The 18,446-nt window shown below is 42.5% G+C and overlaps 1 long non-coding RNA gene across 1 annotated transcript in view; it reads right to left on the bottom strand.

Annotated features, from left to right (window-relative positions):
* Positions 1 to 16,402, bottom strand: part of LOC124006287 — a 40,582-nt gene extending 24,180 nt beyond the window's left edge. Inside the window, exon 1 of the long non-coding RNA XR_006833756.1 lies at positions 16,223 to 16,402. This is a non-coding gene — a long non-coding RNA (uncharacterized LOC124006287). The remainder of the gene's footprint in view (positions 1 to 16,222) is intronic.
* Between the last annotated feature and the right edge of the window lie 2,044 nt (positions 16,403 to 18,446).

The raw sequence follows: 18,446 nt of genomic DNA on the forward strand, positions 1-18,446 counted from the left end.
TTTAATACTTACTTAAGTATATTTAAAACCAAATAGTTTTAGACTTCTTAGTCATTTTCTATTAAGGTATCTTTACTTCCACTCAAGTATGACAACTGTGTACATTTTCAACCATTGCTCACATACTCGCTCTTACACACACACACACACACACACACACACACACACACACACACACACACACACACACACACACACACACACACACACACACACACACACACACACACACACACACACACACACACACACACACACACACACACACAGACTTGTTTTACCCCACTTCTAAAAATGTCAACCACACACACACACACACACACACACACACACACACACACACACACACACACACACACACACACACACACACACACACACACACACACACACACACACACACACACACACACACACACACACACACACACACACACACACACACACACACACACACACACACACACACACAATTCCACTCACTTTTATCACTCTTGCCCTGAACATGGTCTATCCAGCTCAATTTGCTTACACCCTCCTCTGTTGAACTGATATACCAGCACTGTTAAGCTTTTCCACACATGTATGTTGATCATGCTTGAGAGAACGGCTGAGTTGAGAGCATCGCATGAGACGTATTTGTATACATGTATACATTTCATTGGTGGGAGATGAGACCGCTACACAAGCATTGTTTTGAGTTTCATCTAGTCATAATTGAAAGGAACACTACGGTCCCTTGATTTCCAGGTCAGGAGACGTTGTGCGTTCAAAAGGAGGATGTGATGATGTCCAATTGTTGTTCCATGTGATGGTGGATAACCATGGTGATTATCCTGTACTAAAGTAGCTCTCCTCGATTATTGGTGTGTATGTAAACCTATGGTCAGTATTAAGCACTGGGATAGAATGTCCATTCTGAGGGCATCAGATTCCCCTAATGCACCCTCATCTTTTCAACGCCTGAATAGCTCTTAAATCCTCCATCTCTTCTCTCATCCCAGTGAGCAGCACAAAGCAGTGTGTCCATTGCTCCGCCACTGTCAGATTATCTGGTGTGTGTGTGGATGGACAATCCCTTTTTTTTCGTGAGGGAATTAACCGTAGATTATTTTTGTTAACACAGGGGTTTGTCATCGCCTCAAAACAGGGCTCTGGGTTATATAAGTAACTTCATCTGCTCCTCTATGTTATCCCCTATTAATTGGACTGGTTTGCCATGCTATCGTCCCCGGTCACATGAGAGAGCACATTTATTTTATTGCCATGCAAGTCCAATGAGAACAAGCTTCGTCTATTCGCCCTGCCATTGTTTGTATGGGATCCATCAAACTGATACACCAGTGCCACAGGAGGTAAGATGCTACAAGGCTCTTCATTTCTCACTGGGTGGCTTAGGGAAGGCACTGAGCACACCATCTGACTGTTTTCAATAAGACTACAGGGATATCATATATTATCTAAGTCTCCTTTGGTTTCTCGAGTATAGGGATGGGCAACTGGTGGGCCGGGGCCATGTCCCCCTTCTGTAGGCCGGCCAATCAATTCCCCTCACCAAAAAAAAAGAAATATACAGTATACAAAGTACCAGTTAAAAGTTTGGACACAACCACTGAGTCAGGACTTTTCTTTATTTTTACTATTTTCTACATTGTAGAATAATAGTGAAGACATCAACACTATGAGATATCACAAATGGAATCATGTAGTAACCAAAACAGTGTTAAACAAATGATAATATATTTTAGATTCTGGCCACACTTTGCCTTGATGACAGCTTTGCACACTCTTTGCATTCTCTCAATCAGCTTCACGTGGAATGCTTTTCCAACAGTCTTGAAGTAGTTCCACATTAGCTGAGCACTTGTTGGCTGCTTTTCCTTCACTCTGCGGTCTCAGTTGGTTTGAGGTTGAGGTCGGGTAATTGTGGAGGCCAGGTCATCTGATGCAGCACTCCCGTCACTTTCCTTCTTGGTCATTGTCCTTTTGAAAAACAAATGATACTCCCACTAAACGCAAGCCAGATGGGATGGCGTATTGCTGCAGAATGCTGTGGTAGCCATGCTGGTTAAGTGTGCCTTGAATTCTAAATAAATCACAGACAGTGTCACCAGCAAATTACCCCCACCACTCTTCCATGTTTTATGGTGGAAACTACACATGCGTAGATATTCCGTACACCTACTCTGCATCTCACAAAGAAATGGAGTTTGGAACCAAAAATAAAAAAATTGGACTCATCAGACCAAAAGACAGATTTTCACTGGTCTAATGTCATTGCTTGTGTTCTTATCTGTGTCCTTTAGTAGTGGTTTCTTTGCAGAAATTCGACCATGAAGGCCTGATTCACGCAGTCCCCTCTGAACAGTTGATGTTGAGATGTGTCTGCTACATGAACTCTGTGAAGCATTTATTGGGCTGCAATTTCTGAGGCTGGTAACTCTAATAAACTTATCTTCTGCAGCAAAGGTAAATCAGGGTCTTCCTTTCCTGTGGTGGTCCTCATCAGAGGACTCCAAATCCTGACTTCCATGGGTTGATACATTTGATTTCCATTGATAATTATTTTGTGATTTTGTTGTCAGCACATTCAACTATGTAAAGAAAAAAGTATTTAATAAGAATATTTCATTCATTAACCTCTTAAGCCTAGCCCTGTTTACTGCCCCTAATGGAGGAATTGGGTACCCATATAAAACAGGATACATTTTTGTTAAAAGTTGCTAATATATGCATATAAAAAATATTATTGAATAGAAAACACTCTAAAGCTTCTAAAACCGTTTAAATTTTGTCTCTATGTAAAGCAGAAGTCTCAGGGCATGCATTCTCCCAAAATCTCTCTTGTCATGGAAAAAGTTGGCCCAACTTTGACGTCATCTTAAACGCCTTCCCAAACAACTACCGCTCTGGGAACAGTTCCTACGTGTTCAGCGCGAAGCCTGCTTTCAATGGGGCTTCTCATTGTGTGAGTCGCGTGCTCACGAGACGTTGAGCGTGCCGAAAGGTCTCGGTCACGCGAAAAAAAGGTGTACGTATATGCGCGCTCTGCTCCCGCGCTCTCTTTTCTTCAGGATCAATTACAAGACGTGTGTGTTTCGCTTCGTCCTCACAATTGCTGTACACCTTTATAACATGTTAAAGCTTAATTATGAACATAGTTTGACAAGTTTACTCGACATATAATATATAATTTTGACGTTTTGGTGCGCATCCACGTGAATTTTGCCTACATTTCGACCGAAAAGTGGCTATTTTGAGAACCGAAAGACGCAGACTTGAAAACTAAATGCTGTTTTGGTAAGTATAATCCCTTCCAGGTCTTTTGATGGAAGAACAGCAAAGGTAAGGGAATATTTATGTGTTAATTTTGGGTTTCTGTCGACTCCAAGATGTAGGAGGCATAATGATACATTTGGAGCGCTGACTCCTAGTATAGCCTAGTAAACGCAAACTGTAACGTTAAAAATAAATGTAACACAGCGTTTGCATTTAGAAGAAGTGTATCTTCCTATACATATGTAAAACATGCATATTTAGTCAAAGTTTATGATGTGTATTCCTTGTTAGCTGACGTTATCTGCCGGAGCTATTTAATTTCTCCTGACATTTTAGTAGCATTTTTTTGAACGATGCGTCATTGTAAACAGAGATTTATGGATATATATTGCAGATTATTGAAAAAAAATGAATGTACTGTGTAACATGTTATATTACTGTCATCTGATGAAGATTTCAAAAGGTTAGTGAAATGATTTTATTTTTAATCCTGCGTTTGTTGATTGCATATTTTTTCCTACTTGGCTATGCTAATGAGCTATGTCTGCGGTGGTGGTTTGACATAAATATGTGCTATGTTTTCGCCGTAAAACATTTTAGAAATCTGACTTGTTGCCTGGATTCACAACGAGTGTAGCTTTAATTCAATACCCTGCATGTGTAGTTTAATGAACGTTTGAGTTTTAACTAATACTATTAGCATTTAGCGTAGCGCATTTGCATTTCCAGAGCTCTAGATGGGACGCCTGCGTGCCAGGTAGAAGCAAGAGGTTAAGATCTAGGATGTGTTATTTTAGTGTTCCCTTTATTTTTTTGAGCAGTGTATATAAGTGGCGCACGTTTGAGGGTTGGTGTTACGTAAAAGGCGTTTCTCATTTTCAGAACACTTTGGTGGTAATGTTGATGTTCTTGCAAGAGCTTTTTGAGCAAGGCCTTTCTTTTTCCACATTGAAGTTTTATATGGCAGCCATCTCGACGTGTCATGCTGGGCTTGATGGCTCTACCCCAGGGACTCATCCTCTGGTGGTCCGGTTTCTGAAAGGTGTTCGTCGGCTCAGACCAGTGTCTCAGCCTATGGCACTGACCTTGGCCGTGGCATTGGTGGTGGACACTCTGTGTGAGCCTCCGTTTGAACCATTGGAGTCTGTGGACCTAAAGGACATTCCTTCAAAACTGCCCTGCTCATGGCCTTGGTGTCAGCCAAGAACGTAGGGAATCTCCATATATCTCAACACTATCAGTACACCCTTCCTGTTTGGAGTTTGCGCTTGGCAACTTCAAAGTGATGTTACTTCTGAATCCAGCTTTGTTCCCAAGTTAATAGCCATGTCTTACAGGTGTCTTACCTGACTGTCAAGATGTTCCCTTTCCCACCCCTCCGTTTGCTTCCAGTGAACAACCCGCCTGTGTCCGGTGAGCGCTTTAGGCGCGTATATGGATAGGAACAAGGATATCTACGTTTGTGCCCAGCTTTTTGTCTCTTTCGCTAATCCAGCTCGGTGTAGGGCACTTTCTCATTGGATTGTGGAGGCTATCTCCCTGTCACGTGACAGCAAAGGACAAGGGTTGCCTAGCAGTGTGCGTGCCCACTCCACTTGGGGTGTGGCAGCTTATTGGGCATTGTTCAGATGTCTGTTTCGCAGCGAGTTGGGGTTCCCCACATTCCTTTGTGGGATTTTAATCGCTTGAATGTAACTGCTCCCAGTGTGGCTCATAGTGTTCTTATGGCTGAGTCCGGGAGTATGTGTTAGGCAGCTTCCAGGTTGCGGACTTATCTGGGTTACCACAGTTCCCTGTGGATTTGCGCCTTGGGCTGACTTGAGGTGTGGCACAGCGTAATGTGTGCATTATCAGGGTTACCACAGTTTCCTGTGGGTTTGAGCCTCGGGCTGCCGTGGCAATGTGTGAGTACACAGTTTCTGGGTTACTGCAGGTTTCCAGTGGGTTTGAGCCTCGGGCTGCCGTGCACTTCACCAAGTCAGGAGTTCTGTTATTTTGGACTTGCAGTTCCTTGTACGAGTTCTGACATTTCAGGCTCACAAGGTAAGTAATGTTCTTGGAACAGTGGGGTCTATTGGCAGCTTGTCAGTGTGTATAGCCATGAAGTAGCAGGTTATGGTTCCCTATATGGAGCTCTGACAGTTCAGGCTTCTTGGGTGAGTATTAGGGGAAAATGTGTCTTCTGTAAAACCCTTATTGGAGCCGGTGGAATCTGTGTGTGCTTGGGCTGCTGTGGGCCTCCTAGTTTGGTAGCCTCTGAGCCATCATGGGGCATGATTGTATGTCCACATAGTATGTTATACATAGTGACCAACTGAAAGGGAACATACAGTTATGAATATAACTACTGTTCCCTGAAGGGAACGGGGTATAACACATTTTGGCCCTGCACCATCAAGGGGTTTGGCCAGGAAGGCGGGGCTTCCGAGGGCGGGCTCGGCATCCATTGGCCCATCTTCGGCTAAATATGATTGGTGGTTGACTTCCCATAACATGTTATACTGTCCCTTGCTCCTTACTTCAGAGAACAGAATGTTTCCTTCAGATAGATTATCCCAGATCACAAGTCTAAAGTACTATTCGGAGTGATGAGTTTCCAACACTGATCTAAACTGATTTTGGGGGGATTATAATTGTACATCTAATTATCCCTGGGGGTGAAGGATTGTCTTCATGAGGTGACAGACAGACACAACAATGGGCTTTTCTACATCACACCAGTCTCTCCATCCACTTAAAGTCCAAACTCACTGTTATAGCATGTCCATCAATGATCATGAGGAAGGTGAGGGATTAGCCCAGAACTACACGGCAGGACCTGGTCAATGACCTGAAGAGAGCTGGTACCACAGTCTCAAAGAAAACCATTAGTAACACACTACGCCGTCATGGATTAAAATCCTGCAGCGCACACAAGGTCCCCCTGCTCAAGCCAGCACATGTCCAGGCCCGTCTAAAGTTTGCCAATGACCATCTGGATGATCCAGAGGAGGAATGGGAGAAGGTCATGTGGTCTGATGAGACAAAAATATAGCTTTTTGGTCTAAACTCCACTTGCCGTGTTTGGAGGAAGAAGACGGATGAGTACAACCCCAAGATCATCATCCCAACCGTGAAGCATGGAGGTGGAAACATCATTCTTTGGGGATGCTGTTCTGCAAAGGGGACAGGATGACTGCACCGCATTGAGGGGAGGATGGATGGGGCCATGTATCGCGAGATCTTGGCCAACAACCTCCTTCCCTCAGTAAGAGCATTGAAGATGGGTCGAGGCTGGGTCTTCCAGCATGACAACGACTCGAAACACACTGCCAGGGCAACTACGGAGTGGCTCCGTAAGAAGCATCTCAAGGTCCTGGAGTGGCCTAGCCAGTCTCCAGACCTGAACCCAATAGAAAATCTTCAGAGGGAGCTGAAAGTCTGCATTGCCCAGCGACAGCCCCAAAACCTGAAGGATCTGGAGAAGGTCTGTATGGAGGAGTGAGCCAAAATCCCTGCTGCAGTGTGTGCAAACCTGGTCATGAACTACAGGAAATGTATGATCTCTGTAATTGCAAACAAAAGTTTATGTACCAAATATTAAGTCCGGCTTTTCTGATGTATCAAATAATTATGTCATGCAATAAAATGCTAATTAATTACTTAAAAATCATACAGTGTAATTTTCTGGATGTTTATTTTAGATTCCGTCTCTCACATTTTATGTCACTGTATTTTGTGTTTTTATTATATGTTTGGGTAGGCCATGGTGTGACATGGGTTTATATGTTGTATTCATATTGGGGTTTGTATTAATTGGGATTGTGTATGATTAGGGGTGTGTCTAGTTAGGCTTGGCTGCCTGAGGCGATTCTCAATTGGAGTCAGGTGATTCTCGTTGTCTCGGATTGGGAACCGTATTTAGGTAGCCTGAGTTCGCGTTGTATTTTGTGGGTGTTTGTTCCTGTCTCTGTGTTTGTCACCAGATAGGCTGTAATTAGTTCTTGTTTCGTTTGTTGTTTTCGTAATTCAGTTATTTCATGTACCGTTGTCATTCATTAAAGTCATGAGTAACCTACACGCTGCATTTCGGTCTGACTCTCTTCTTACAACAGACGAACGTCGTTACAGTTTAAGTTTACCTTTGATAAAGATTACAGACCTCTACATGCTTTGTAAGTAGGGAAACCTGCAAAATCGGCAGTGTATCAAATACTTGTTCTCCCTACTGAGAGCAAGTGTGTGGCCTACTCTTTGTAGTGAGCCATATTGTCTGCAATTATTTTTCAGAACATTCATTGAGAAAAACAATCAAATGGACGTGTGTTCTCTTTTATTGAAGAGCCCCTGACAAGTTGAAGAGAAATGCACTACAAACATAAAAAGTGGTTGGATTTGGCCTGGAGCGAGGGGAGAAAGGAAGGGGTACACTGTGCTAACTGTCTGACTTGCTTTACCCCGCTTCTAAAAACGCACTGTGCTATTATACCTTGGACTTCAACTGCACACCCATACACACACACACATACACTCACAGTACGCTCTCTGCACACGCACGCACACACAGTCTTTCCTCTCACTTTGATCACGCTTGCCCTGAACATGGTCTATTCAGCTCAATTTGCTTACACCCTCCTCTGTTGAATTGACATGTCAGCACTGTTAAGCTTTTCCACACATGTATGTTGATCATGCTTGAGAGAACGGCTGAGTTGAGAGCATTGCAGGAAACTTATTTGTATACATGTATACATTTCATTGGTGGGAGATGAGGCCGCTACACAAGCATTGTTTTGAGTTTCATCTAGTCATAATTGAACGGAACACTACGGTCCCTTGATTTCCAGGTCAGGAGACGTTGTGCGTTCAAAAGGAGGATGTGATGATGTCCAATTGTTGTTCCATGTGATGGTGGATAACCATGGTGATTATCCTGTACTAAAGTAGCTCTCCTCGATTATTGGTGTGTATGTAAACCTATGGTCAGTATTAAGCACTGGGATAGAATGTCCATTCTGAGGGCATCAGATTCCCCTAATGCACCCTCATCTTTTCAACGCCTGAATAGCTCTTAAATCCTCCATCTCTTCTCTCATCCCAGTGAGCAGCACAAAGCATTGTGTCCATTGCTCCGCCACTGTCAGATTATCTGGTGTGTGTGTGGATGGATGATCCTTTTTTTCGAGAGGGAATTAACCATAGATTATTTTTGTTAACACAGGGGTTTGTCATCGCCTCAAAACAGGGCTCTGGGTTATATAAGTAACTTCATCTGCTCCTCTATGTTATCCCCTATTAATTGGACAGGTTTGCCATACTATCGTCCCAGATGACATGAGAGAGCGTATTTATTTGATTGCCATTGTTTGGATCCCAAAGTGACGGGATCCGTCAAACTCGGATGCGCCAGTGCCCTTGGAGGTAAGATGGAACAGGGCTCTTCTCACTGGGTGGCTTAGGGGAGGGAGGCACTTTGCATGTCATCTGACTGTTTTCAATAAGAGTAGAGGGATGTAAAAGTCTCCTTTGGTTCCTCTAGTGTAGGGATGGGCAACTGTCAGCCTGCGGGCCATGCTCCCCTTTTGTTTGCCCGCGGATCAATATCACAAAAAAAAGGAAAACAATATATATTGTACATCAACATCATTATCCCAGAAACCCTACACCCACTCCAATTTGCATACCGCCCTAACAGATCCACAGATGATGCAATCTCTATTGCACTCGACACTGCCCTTTCCCATCTGGACAACAAGGAACACCTACGTGAGAATGCTATTCATTGACTACAGCTCAGCCCTCAACACCATAGTGCCCACAAAGCTCATCAATAAGCTATGGACCCTGGGACTAAACACTTCCCTCTGTAACTGGATCCTGGACTTCCTGATGGGCCGCCCCAGGTGGTAAGGGTAGGCAACAACATCTGCAAAGCTGATCCTCAACACCGGGGCCCCTCGGGGGTGCGTGCTCAGTCCCTTCCTGTACTCCTTGTTCACTCATGACTGCACAGCCAGGCACGACTCCAACACCATCAATAAGTTTGCCGATAACACAACAGTGGTAGGTATGATCAATGACAACACAGCCTATAGGGAGGAGGTCAGAGACCTGGCCGTGTGGTGCCAAGACGACAACCTCTCCCTCAATGTGATCAAGGCAAAGGAGATGATTGTGGACTACAGAAAAAGGAGGACCAAGCATGCCCCCATTCTCATCGATGGGGCTATAGCGTAGCAGGTTGAGAGCTTCAAGTTCCTTGGTGTCCACATCACCAACAAACTAACATGGTCAAAGCACACCAAGACAGTCAGCCATGAAGAGGGCACGACAAAACCTATTCCCCCTCAGGAGACTGAAAAGATTTGGCATGGGTCCTCAAATCCTCAAAAGGTTCTACAGCTGCACCCATCGAGAGCATCCTGACTGGTTGCATCACTGCCTGGTAATGGCAACTGCTCGGCCTCCGACCACAAGGCACTACAGAGGGTAGTGCATATGGCCCAGTACATCACTAGGGCCAAGCTTCGTGCCATCCAGGACCTCTATACCAGGTGGTGTCAGAGAAAGGCCCTAAGAATTGTCAAAGACTGCAGCCACCCTAGTCATAGACTGTTCTATCTGCTACAACACAGCAAGCGGAGCACCAAGTCTAGGTCCAAGAGGCTTCTAAATAGTTTCTACCCCAAACACATTAGACTCCTGAACATCTAATCAAATGGCTACCAAGACTATTTCCAGTGCCCCCCCCTCCCTCTTTTACGCAGCTGCTACGCTCTGTTATTATCTATGCATCGTCAATTTAATAACTCTACCTATATGTACATATTACCTCAATTACCTCGACTAATCGGTGCCCCCGCACATTGACTCTGTTATTTTACTGCTGCTCTTTAACTACTTGTTACTTTTATTTCTAATTCTTATTCATATTTTTCAAACTGCATTGTTGGTTAGGGGCTTGTAATTAAGCATTTCACTGTAAGGTCTACAGCTATTGTATTCGGTGCATGTGACGAATAAAATTTGATTTGATTTATTGAAACTCTGAACAGAGCTAGAATAGTAGAATACACAGGTGTAATTTCATCATGTTTCTGTTGTTATGTCAGTCACTGACAGCCACTCAATTAGCCTATGTCAGCAAAACCTTTTTTTGATTGGTAAATTAGTCTAGCCAGCTATCTAAACTAGAGGTCGACCGATTAATCATAATTAGAGCCGATTTCAAGTTTTCATAACAATCGGTAATCGGACGCCGAATATGGCCTATTACATTGCAGTCCACGAGGACACTGCAAGGCAGGCTGACCACCTGTTACGCGAGTGCAGCAAGGGGCCAAGGTTCATTATTTATTTGAGACTAAATAGATTTTATTTATGTATTATATTAACTAAAACATTGTGTTCATTGTTTATTCAGTATTGTTGAAATTGTCATTATTACAAATATATATAAATATTTTTTTAAATCGGCCAATTAATTGGTATAGGCTTTTTTTGGTCCTACAATAATCGGTATCGGCGTTGAAAAATCCTAAATCGGTCGACCTCTAATCTAAATTTGTAGCAATCGTGGTCGAATTACCGACTGGAGGGGGGACACTTTTTTTATCACTCTTGGAGGTTAGGGCCCCCAAAAGGGTAGGGCTGGCTCCGACAGTATGCGTGGGTATGGATGTGGGTACGCAGAACCAGCAAACCACTACAGCCCTTCATGACGAGTTCATATTTTTTGTGGCCCCCCACTCCCATCAACGTCACCCAACCCTTCTCCAGTGAGTCGGTGGATAATACACAACTTTCAGACATTCTTTTTCGATTGAAGAAGTTCTCACCATTTTATCCACTACAAATAATCTGGAGACGTTAAACTCTCAGATAAAACAGTTCCCAAAAGGTAGAATATAAAAATTGTATTGGCTGATTTGTTAGATTGCCGTAAGCGGTTTACTTTTCATTATTATTCAAATTGGAAATGGCCTTGGTTCAGCTCCCAGAAAACAAAGACATTAACCAAATCGAGTTGAAAGTAGCAAAGCTCTCTTTTACTAAAGTTATTATAGGAACATCTGAGTCATTTTGCATGAGATTAGCTTGCGGAAGCATTTAAAGTGCAACCAATTACATTTTCTATGGAGACTCGGATGTGTCGTTGTCAAACTGGACCATAAAGAATAAATTATTATTATTTAAAGTAGGATATTACCACAAGTGAACATTTCCACTGTTAATGTGGACACTAAACATTTCTATGATCTGGTAACCCACCCCCTGATGCATTTGTATTAGCTGTTATGACTAACTCAAGAGTCCCGGTTACATGGCCATTAGGATAACAGTAGTTCAGCCACTATGTATCCCAATACTTCTCAGCTGCAATGTGACTCATTTTGTTCCATTATTAATGCTTCATCACCCCCTCCACCCCCATTCCCCCACCCTCTCAATTATGCCCCCCATCCAAAAGTCCATGGAACATAGAGGAATGACAGTCTGGACAGAGGATGTATATGGTACAAAAAAGAAAACTTACAAAAACAGGGATGTCTGGTCCAATGCTTGTAAGCCACAATAATTGACTCCATCTGCTGTGATGGCCAGAGGACTGAGAACTAAGGACAGACGAAGCTGACCAGAAGTTCACATAAACCCGAGAGATAACGGCACACTGAAACATACACATCCTCGCTGTTGCCTTCTTATTTACTCAACCTCATTCACATACGCTCTGCACTCTCATGCACTTATTTGGTCATGTGCATGTACATGCACGCAAATGCAAGCATCTGTGCACGCAAGCACATTCTGAAGGGGATTGTTGGCCTGTGACAGTAAATCTCTTGAAAGAGGATGACCTAGTGCAGCGACTCCACTGCACTTGACAGTCTCTGTCAGCTACCATCATCCTCCACCTTTATCTACTGTGTGTCTTGTTGTGCCACAGACGTTATGGTGAAACTCTTTGGCTCAACTTTATTCCTTCCTTCCATCAGACTTTGGCATGATCTGTCAATACAAGCACAATTTGTCAATACAAAAACAATGCCACTGTTCCTCGTGTGCGCACACGTGGAGAAAAACATATTGAAAAAAGAAAACCCAAAACATTTCCTCACTTCCAGGTCAAGAATGAGGACTACATACTAAAATCAGTTAGAAATTGTGTCCATGGACATTTAAATAAGCATAGCCCTCGGTGGCTTTTACTGTCAAATATTGTGTTTCTACAGTATAACTATACCAGTTTGGCAATGGAGCAGATGCTCAGTACATGCAAGCCTGTGCCCTACTTCAGGCATCTCATTGACATTCTGCCACTTGATTAAAAAGAAAAGCAAAATAAAGAAGTTAATTAAACTATTACCAGCTGCTTATGCCCTTCCATCAAGTTTACTCAGCTGTAAAATAATCAAAATAATGGAGGAGATTGTTTGAGCTAATATGCATTAACTTTTGAAAATTCAAAACTTTTACAAAACGTTTATCAAAGCAAATAATTATTTTGAAAGAAGAAGCAAAGTTCTTTAAGCATATGTTCTCTTTTCAGCCTCCTCCATTTCCACTAACTATAGTTAACTGTAAGGATGTTTTTCCTAATAATAGACCTGTACACAAAGATTTGTGTGAGGGCCAAATTGCAGGGGAGGAACTTCTTGATGCAATTAAAGCCTTTAGGCCAGGGGGAAATCCAGGGCTGGATGGCATACCAGCGGAGGTATATGAACCCTTTTTTTTAACTACTCAAAGATCCATTATTAGCATGATTTAACCACTGCTATAAAAATGCTAAACTATCAGGTACTCAGCAAGAAGGTTTGATTTCACTATTACTGAAACAGGACAGAGGTGGTAAGTATAAAGATCCAGTCCAAAAAAAAACTGGAGGCCACTTGAGTGTTGTAATGCAGACATCCTCGCAAAATGCACAGCACATACAATTTTTTAAAAAGTGTTGTCGGATATTATTCATCCTGATCAGACAGGTTTTTTTTTAAATGGAAGATACATTGAAGATAATATAAGACAAGTCCTTGAAACAATAGATCACTCTAGGAAACCAGGTCTGGTATTCAGAGTGAAGACATCAAAACTATGGAGTGCTGCATTAGATGACCTGGCCTCAACAATCCCTCAACCTCAACCCAAACGAGATTGTTTGGAATGAGTTGAAGCGCAGAGAGAAGGAAAAGCAGCCAACAAGTGCTCAGCATGTGTGGGAACTCCTTCAAGACTGTTGGAAAAGCATTCCAAGTGAAGCTGGTTGAGAGAATGCCAAGAGTGTGCAAAGCTGTCATCAAGGCAAAGGGTGGCTACTTTGAAGTATCTCATATATCAAATATATTGTGATTTGTTTAACACTTTTTTGGGAGTTAAACCAAGGTGTATCCTGTTTCCATTGATCATCCTTGAGATGTTTCTACAACTGTATTGGAGTCCACCTGTAGTAAATTCAATTAATTGGGCATGATTTGGAAAAGCAAACACCTGTTGTCTATATTAGGTCCCACAGTTGACAGTGCATGTCAGAGCAAAAACCAAGACATGAGGTTGAAGTAATTGTCCGTAGAGCTCCGAGACAGTGTTTTGCAGGTACTACTTAATGAAGCTGCCAGCTGCCAGACTTGAGAGGCATCTGTTTCTCAAACTAGACACTCTAATGTACTTGTACTCTTGCTCAGTTGTGCACCAGGGCCTCCCACTCCTCTTTCTATTCTGGTTAGAGACAGTTTGCGCTGTTCTGTTCTGTGAGTACTACACAGCGTTGTATGAGCTCTTCAGTTTCTTTGCAATTTCTCGCACGGGATAGCCTTCATTTCTCAGAACAAGAATACACTGACGAGTTTCAGAAGAAAGGTCTTTATTTCTGGCCATTTTGAGCCTGTAATCGAACCCACAAATGCTGAAGCTCCAGATACTCAACTAGTTCAAATAAGGCCAGTTTTATTGCTTCTTTAATCATAACAACAGTTGTCAGCTGTGCTAACATAACTGCAACAGGGTTTTATAATTATCAACGTGGATTAGCTAACACAACGTGCCATTGAAACACAGGAGTGATGGTTGCTGATAATGGGCCTCTGTACGTCTATGTAGATATTCCATTAGAAATCAGCCGTTTCCAGCTTCAACAGTAATTTACAACATTGACAATGTCTACACTGTATTTCTGATCAATTTGATGTTATTTTAATGGATACATCTTTTCGCATTTCTTTCAAAAGTTCATTTCTCTACCATAAGCCACCTCCAATGTCATTTTAGAGAATTTGGCAGTACGTCCAACTGGCCTTAAAACTGCAGACCACTTGTAACCACGCCAGCCCAGGACGTCCACATCCAGCTTCTTCACCTGCGGGATCGTCTGAGACCAGCCACCCAGACAGCTGATAAAACTGTGGGTTTGCACAACTGAAGAATTTCTGCACAAACTGTCAGAAACCGTCGCAGTGAAGTGCATCTGCCTGCTTGTCGTCCTCACCAGGGTCTTGACCTGACTGCAGTTCGACGTCGTAAGAGACTTCAGTGAGAAAATGCTCACCTTCATTGGCCAATGGTATGCTGGAGATGTGTGTTCTTCACGGATTAATCCAGGTTTTAACTGTACCGGGCAGACGACAGACTTGTGTGGGCGAGCGGTTTGCAGATAATGTTGTGAACAGAGTGCCCCATGCTGACGGTGGGGTTATGGTATGGGCAGGCAGGCAGGCATAAGCAATTTGAATGCACAGAGATACTGTGACGAGATCCTGAGGCCCATTGTCGTACCATTCATCCGCCATCATCACCTCATGTTTCAGCATGATAATGCACGGCCCATGTCGCAAAGATCTGTACACATTTCCTGGAAACTGAAAATGTCCCAGTTCTTCCATGGCCATACTCACTAGATATGTAACCCATTGATTGAGCATGTTTGGGATGCTCTGGATTGACTTGTACAACAGTGTGTTCCAGTTCCCACCAATAACTTCACACAGCCATTGAAGAGGAGTGGGACAACATTCCACAATCAACAGCCTGATCAACTCTATGCAAAGATGTGTCACAGGTGGTCACACCAGATACTGACTGGTTTTCTAATCCACACCCCTACTTCTTTTTTCAAGGTAACTGTGACCAACAGATGCATGTCTGTATTCCCACTCATGTGAAATCCATAGATCAGGGCCTAATGGATTTATTTAAATTGACTGGTTTCCTTATATGAACTGTAATGCTGTAAAATATTTGAAATTGTTGCATGTCGTGTTTATGTTTGTTCTGTGTACATAACCTTTCAAAGAAACGATGAAGTAGGTAATGTAAATTGTTGCAATAACCAGCCGGAGTCCAGGAAACCTCTCAACTTCAAAAGGAATAATGCAATAGCACTGGGTACCTACACACATGGATGTCAGTGAAAGGTAAACGCAGTGACAAATCTGCATGATCATTAGGCTATAATTTCCATCTCATTATAAATGTATGACAATGATTATGCTTATTATTAGTCTGTTATTAGTAGTGATTGAGGGAGGCTAGTAAAAGTACTAAGTTGCCAGGTTTATACTCAATAAAAAAAAGCACAATATTCTAGATGGAACCATTTGCCAGAGGTGATCATTTTCCTGCAGTCATTCATTTAACAACAGCAAGAAATAACCGAATCCATTTCAGCTCCTCTCTGCTGCACCTGATAGCCTACCCGACGCAACAGCGCGCATCATGTCGGTCACCTGTCTGCATCCAAATGCCATTCACCTGTGCTGAAGTACGTGAGACGCAGGCAACTGTTGCGCCACACGTGCTATGACGTAGGCTACCTTGATAAAACAGTAGCATACTTTGAAAAACACTAGTCTGTCCGAAATCTCATAATAAGTAAGTGTTCACTACATTACTTGATTAGCGTAATTGTAGCCTTAACAACGTGATGTCGTTGAGCTCTGAAATATTACAATTAGAGCAGAGGTTTTCTTACCTGCGCTGACATCAACGATAACTCCATCATTGGGTTAATGGGGTTCAGAAATTGGCAGGCTGTTAGAAAATTCAATACACTAACAGTGTGTAAAATGTAAGATTGAGTAAAAGGAAAGCTTCGTCTTCAGCGAGGTCTCATCCGTAGAGTACACTGCTACGCTTCGCTGGAACAGCACGATCTTGATTCGTCTAAACGTACTTAATGGGAGAGCCCACCCAATGGATTCGTGCTGCAGGCGTGCAAGGCAACTTTGCAGAATTATTGATGCAAGTTTGCCTTTGACAGTTAAACTCTTTGACACTTCTACCCACTACATCCCCTTCCTCTTTTCCTTCATATGTTTTGAGGGGAGGACATTCTATTGGAGATGGAAACTTGAATTATGTATTTATGTTTGAGTTCATTGACACAAGATAGGCAAGCTCTGTTATTCTTCCTTGAAAACAGGATTGGACTGGCCATAGGCATTTCGTGCAAATGCCAGATGGGCTGCTACATTTTTTGCCTACTAGGCCTGTCTTAACATGTTTTGTTTTTTTTGCACAAAATAATCATTATCTGGCTAATAATCAGGGCCTCAAGGAACAAAATGGGCCAGTGTGGGGGCCTCAAGGGGGGAAAAAAATTGGCCCGTTTGTCAGAAATGCCAGAGATTGTTATTGCTCCCAGTCCACCCCTGATTCTAACTCAGACAGAAAACATGTTGATGGCAGTGGTGTAAAGTACTAAAGTATAATTACTTTAAAGTACTACTTAAGTAGTTTTCTTGGCTGTCTGTACTTTACTTTTTATATTTTTGACAACTTTTACTTCACTACATTCCTAAAGAAAATAATGTACTTTTTACACTATACATTGTCCCAGAACGCCTATTCATTCAAAGGATTCTCTTTATTTTTACACATTTTTACATCGTGAAATAATACTGAAAACATCAAAACTAACACATATGGAATCATGTAATAACCAAAAAAGTGTTAAACAAATCAAAATATATTTTATAGTTGAGATTATTCAAAGAAGCTACGCTTTGCCTTGATGACAGCTTTGTACACTATTTGCATTCTCTCAACCAGCTTCATGAGGTAGAATGCATTTCAATTAACAGGTGTGCCTTGTTAAAAGTTAATTTGTGGAATTTATTTCCTTCTCTATGCATTTGAGCCAATCAGTTGTGTTGTGACAAGGTAGGGGGGGTAGACCTAATATAGCCCTATTTGCAATATTATGAACAGCTCAAATAAGCAAAGAAAAATAACAGTCCATCATTACTTAAAGACATGAAGGTCAGTCAATATGGAAAATGTCAAGAACTTTGAAAGATTCTTCAAGCGTAGTCCCAAAAACCATCAAGCGCTATGATGAAACTGGATCTCATGAGGACCGCCACAAGAATGGAAGACCCAGAGTTACCTCTGCTGCAGGATAAGTTCATTAGAGTTACCAGCCTCAGAAATTGCAGCCCAATTAAATGCTTCACAGAGTTCAAGTAACAGAAACATAAGCATCAACTGTTCAGAAGAGACTGCGTGAATCAGGCCTTCATGGTCAAATTGCTGCTGAAAAAAAAACACTACTAAAGGACACACATAAGAAGCTTGGGCCAAGAAACACGAGAAATTAACATTGGACCGGTGGAAATCTGTCCTTTGGTCTGATGAGTACAAATTTGAGATTTTTGGTTTCAACGTGATGATCTCCGCATGTGTGGTTCGCACTGTGAAGCATGGAGGAGGAGGTGTGATGGTGTGGGGGGCTTTGTTGGTGACACTGTCTGTGTTTTATTTAGAATTCAAGGCACACTTAACCAGCATGGCTACTACAGCATTCTGCATCGATACGCCATTACATCTGGTTTGCGCTCAGTGGGACTATCATTTGTTTTTCAACAAGACAATGACCCAATACACACCTCCAGGCTGTGTAAGGGTGATTTTACCAAGAAGGAGAGTGATGGAGGGCTGCATCAGATGACCGGTCCTCCACAATAACCCGACCTCAACCCAGTTGAGATGGTTTGGGATGAGTTGGACGGCGGAGTGAAGGAAAAGCAGCTAACAAGTGCTCAGCATATGTGGGAACTCCTTCAAGACTGTTGGAAAAGCATTCATGAAGCTGTTGGAGAAAATGGCAAGAGTGTGGAAAGCAAGGGAAAGGGTGTGTCACGTTGTATAATGATAGGAGATAGGCGCAGGAATACGAAATAGGTGTTATTTCTCTA

The sequence above is a fragment of the Oncorhynchus gorbuscha genome, linkage group LG19 (assembly GCF_021184085.1).
Source record: "Oncorhynchus gorbuscha isolate QuinsamMale2020 ecotype Even-year linkage group LG19, OgorEven_v1.0, whole genome shotgun sequence".
NCBI classification, from domain to species: domain Eukaryota; kingdom Metazoa; phylum Chordata; class Actinopteri; order Salmoniformes; family Salmonidae; genus Oncorhynchus; species Oncorhynchus gorbuscha.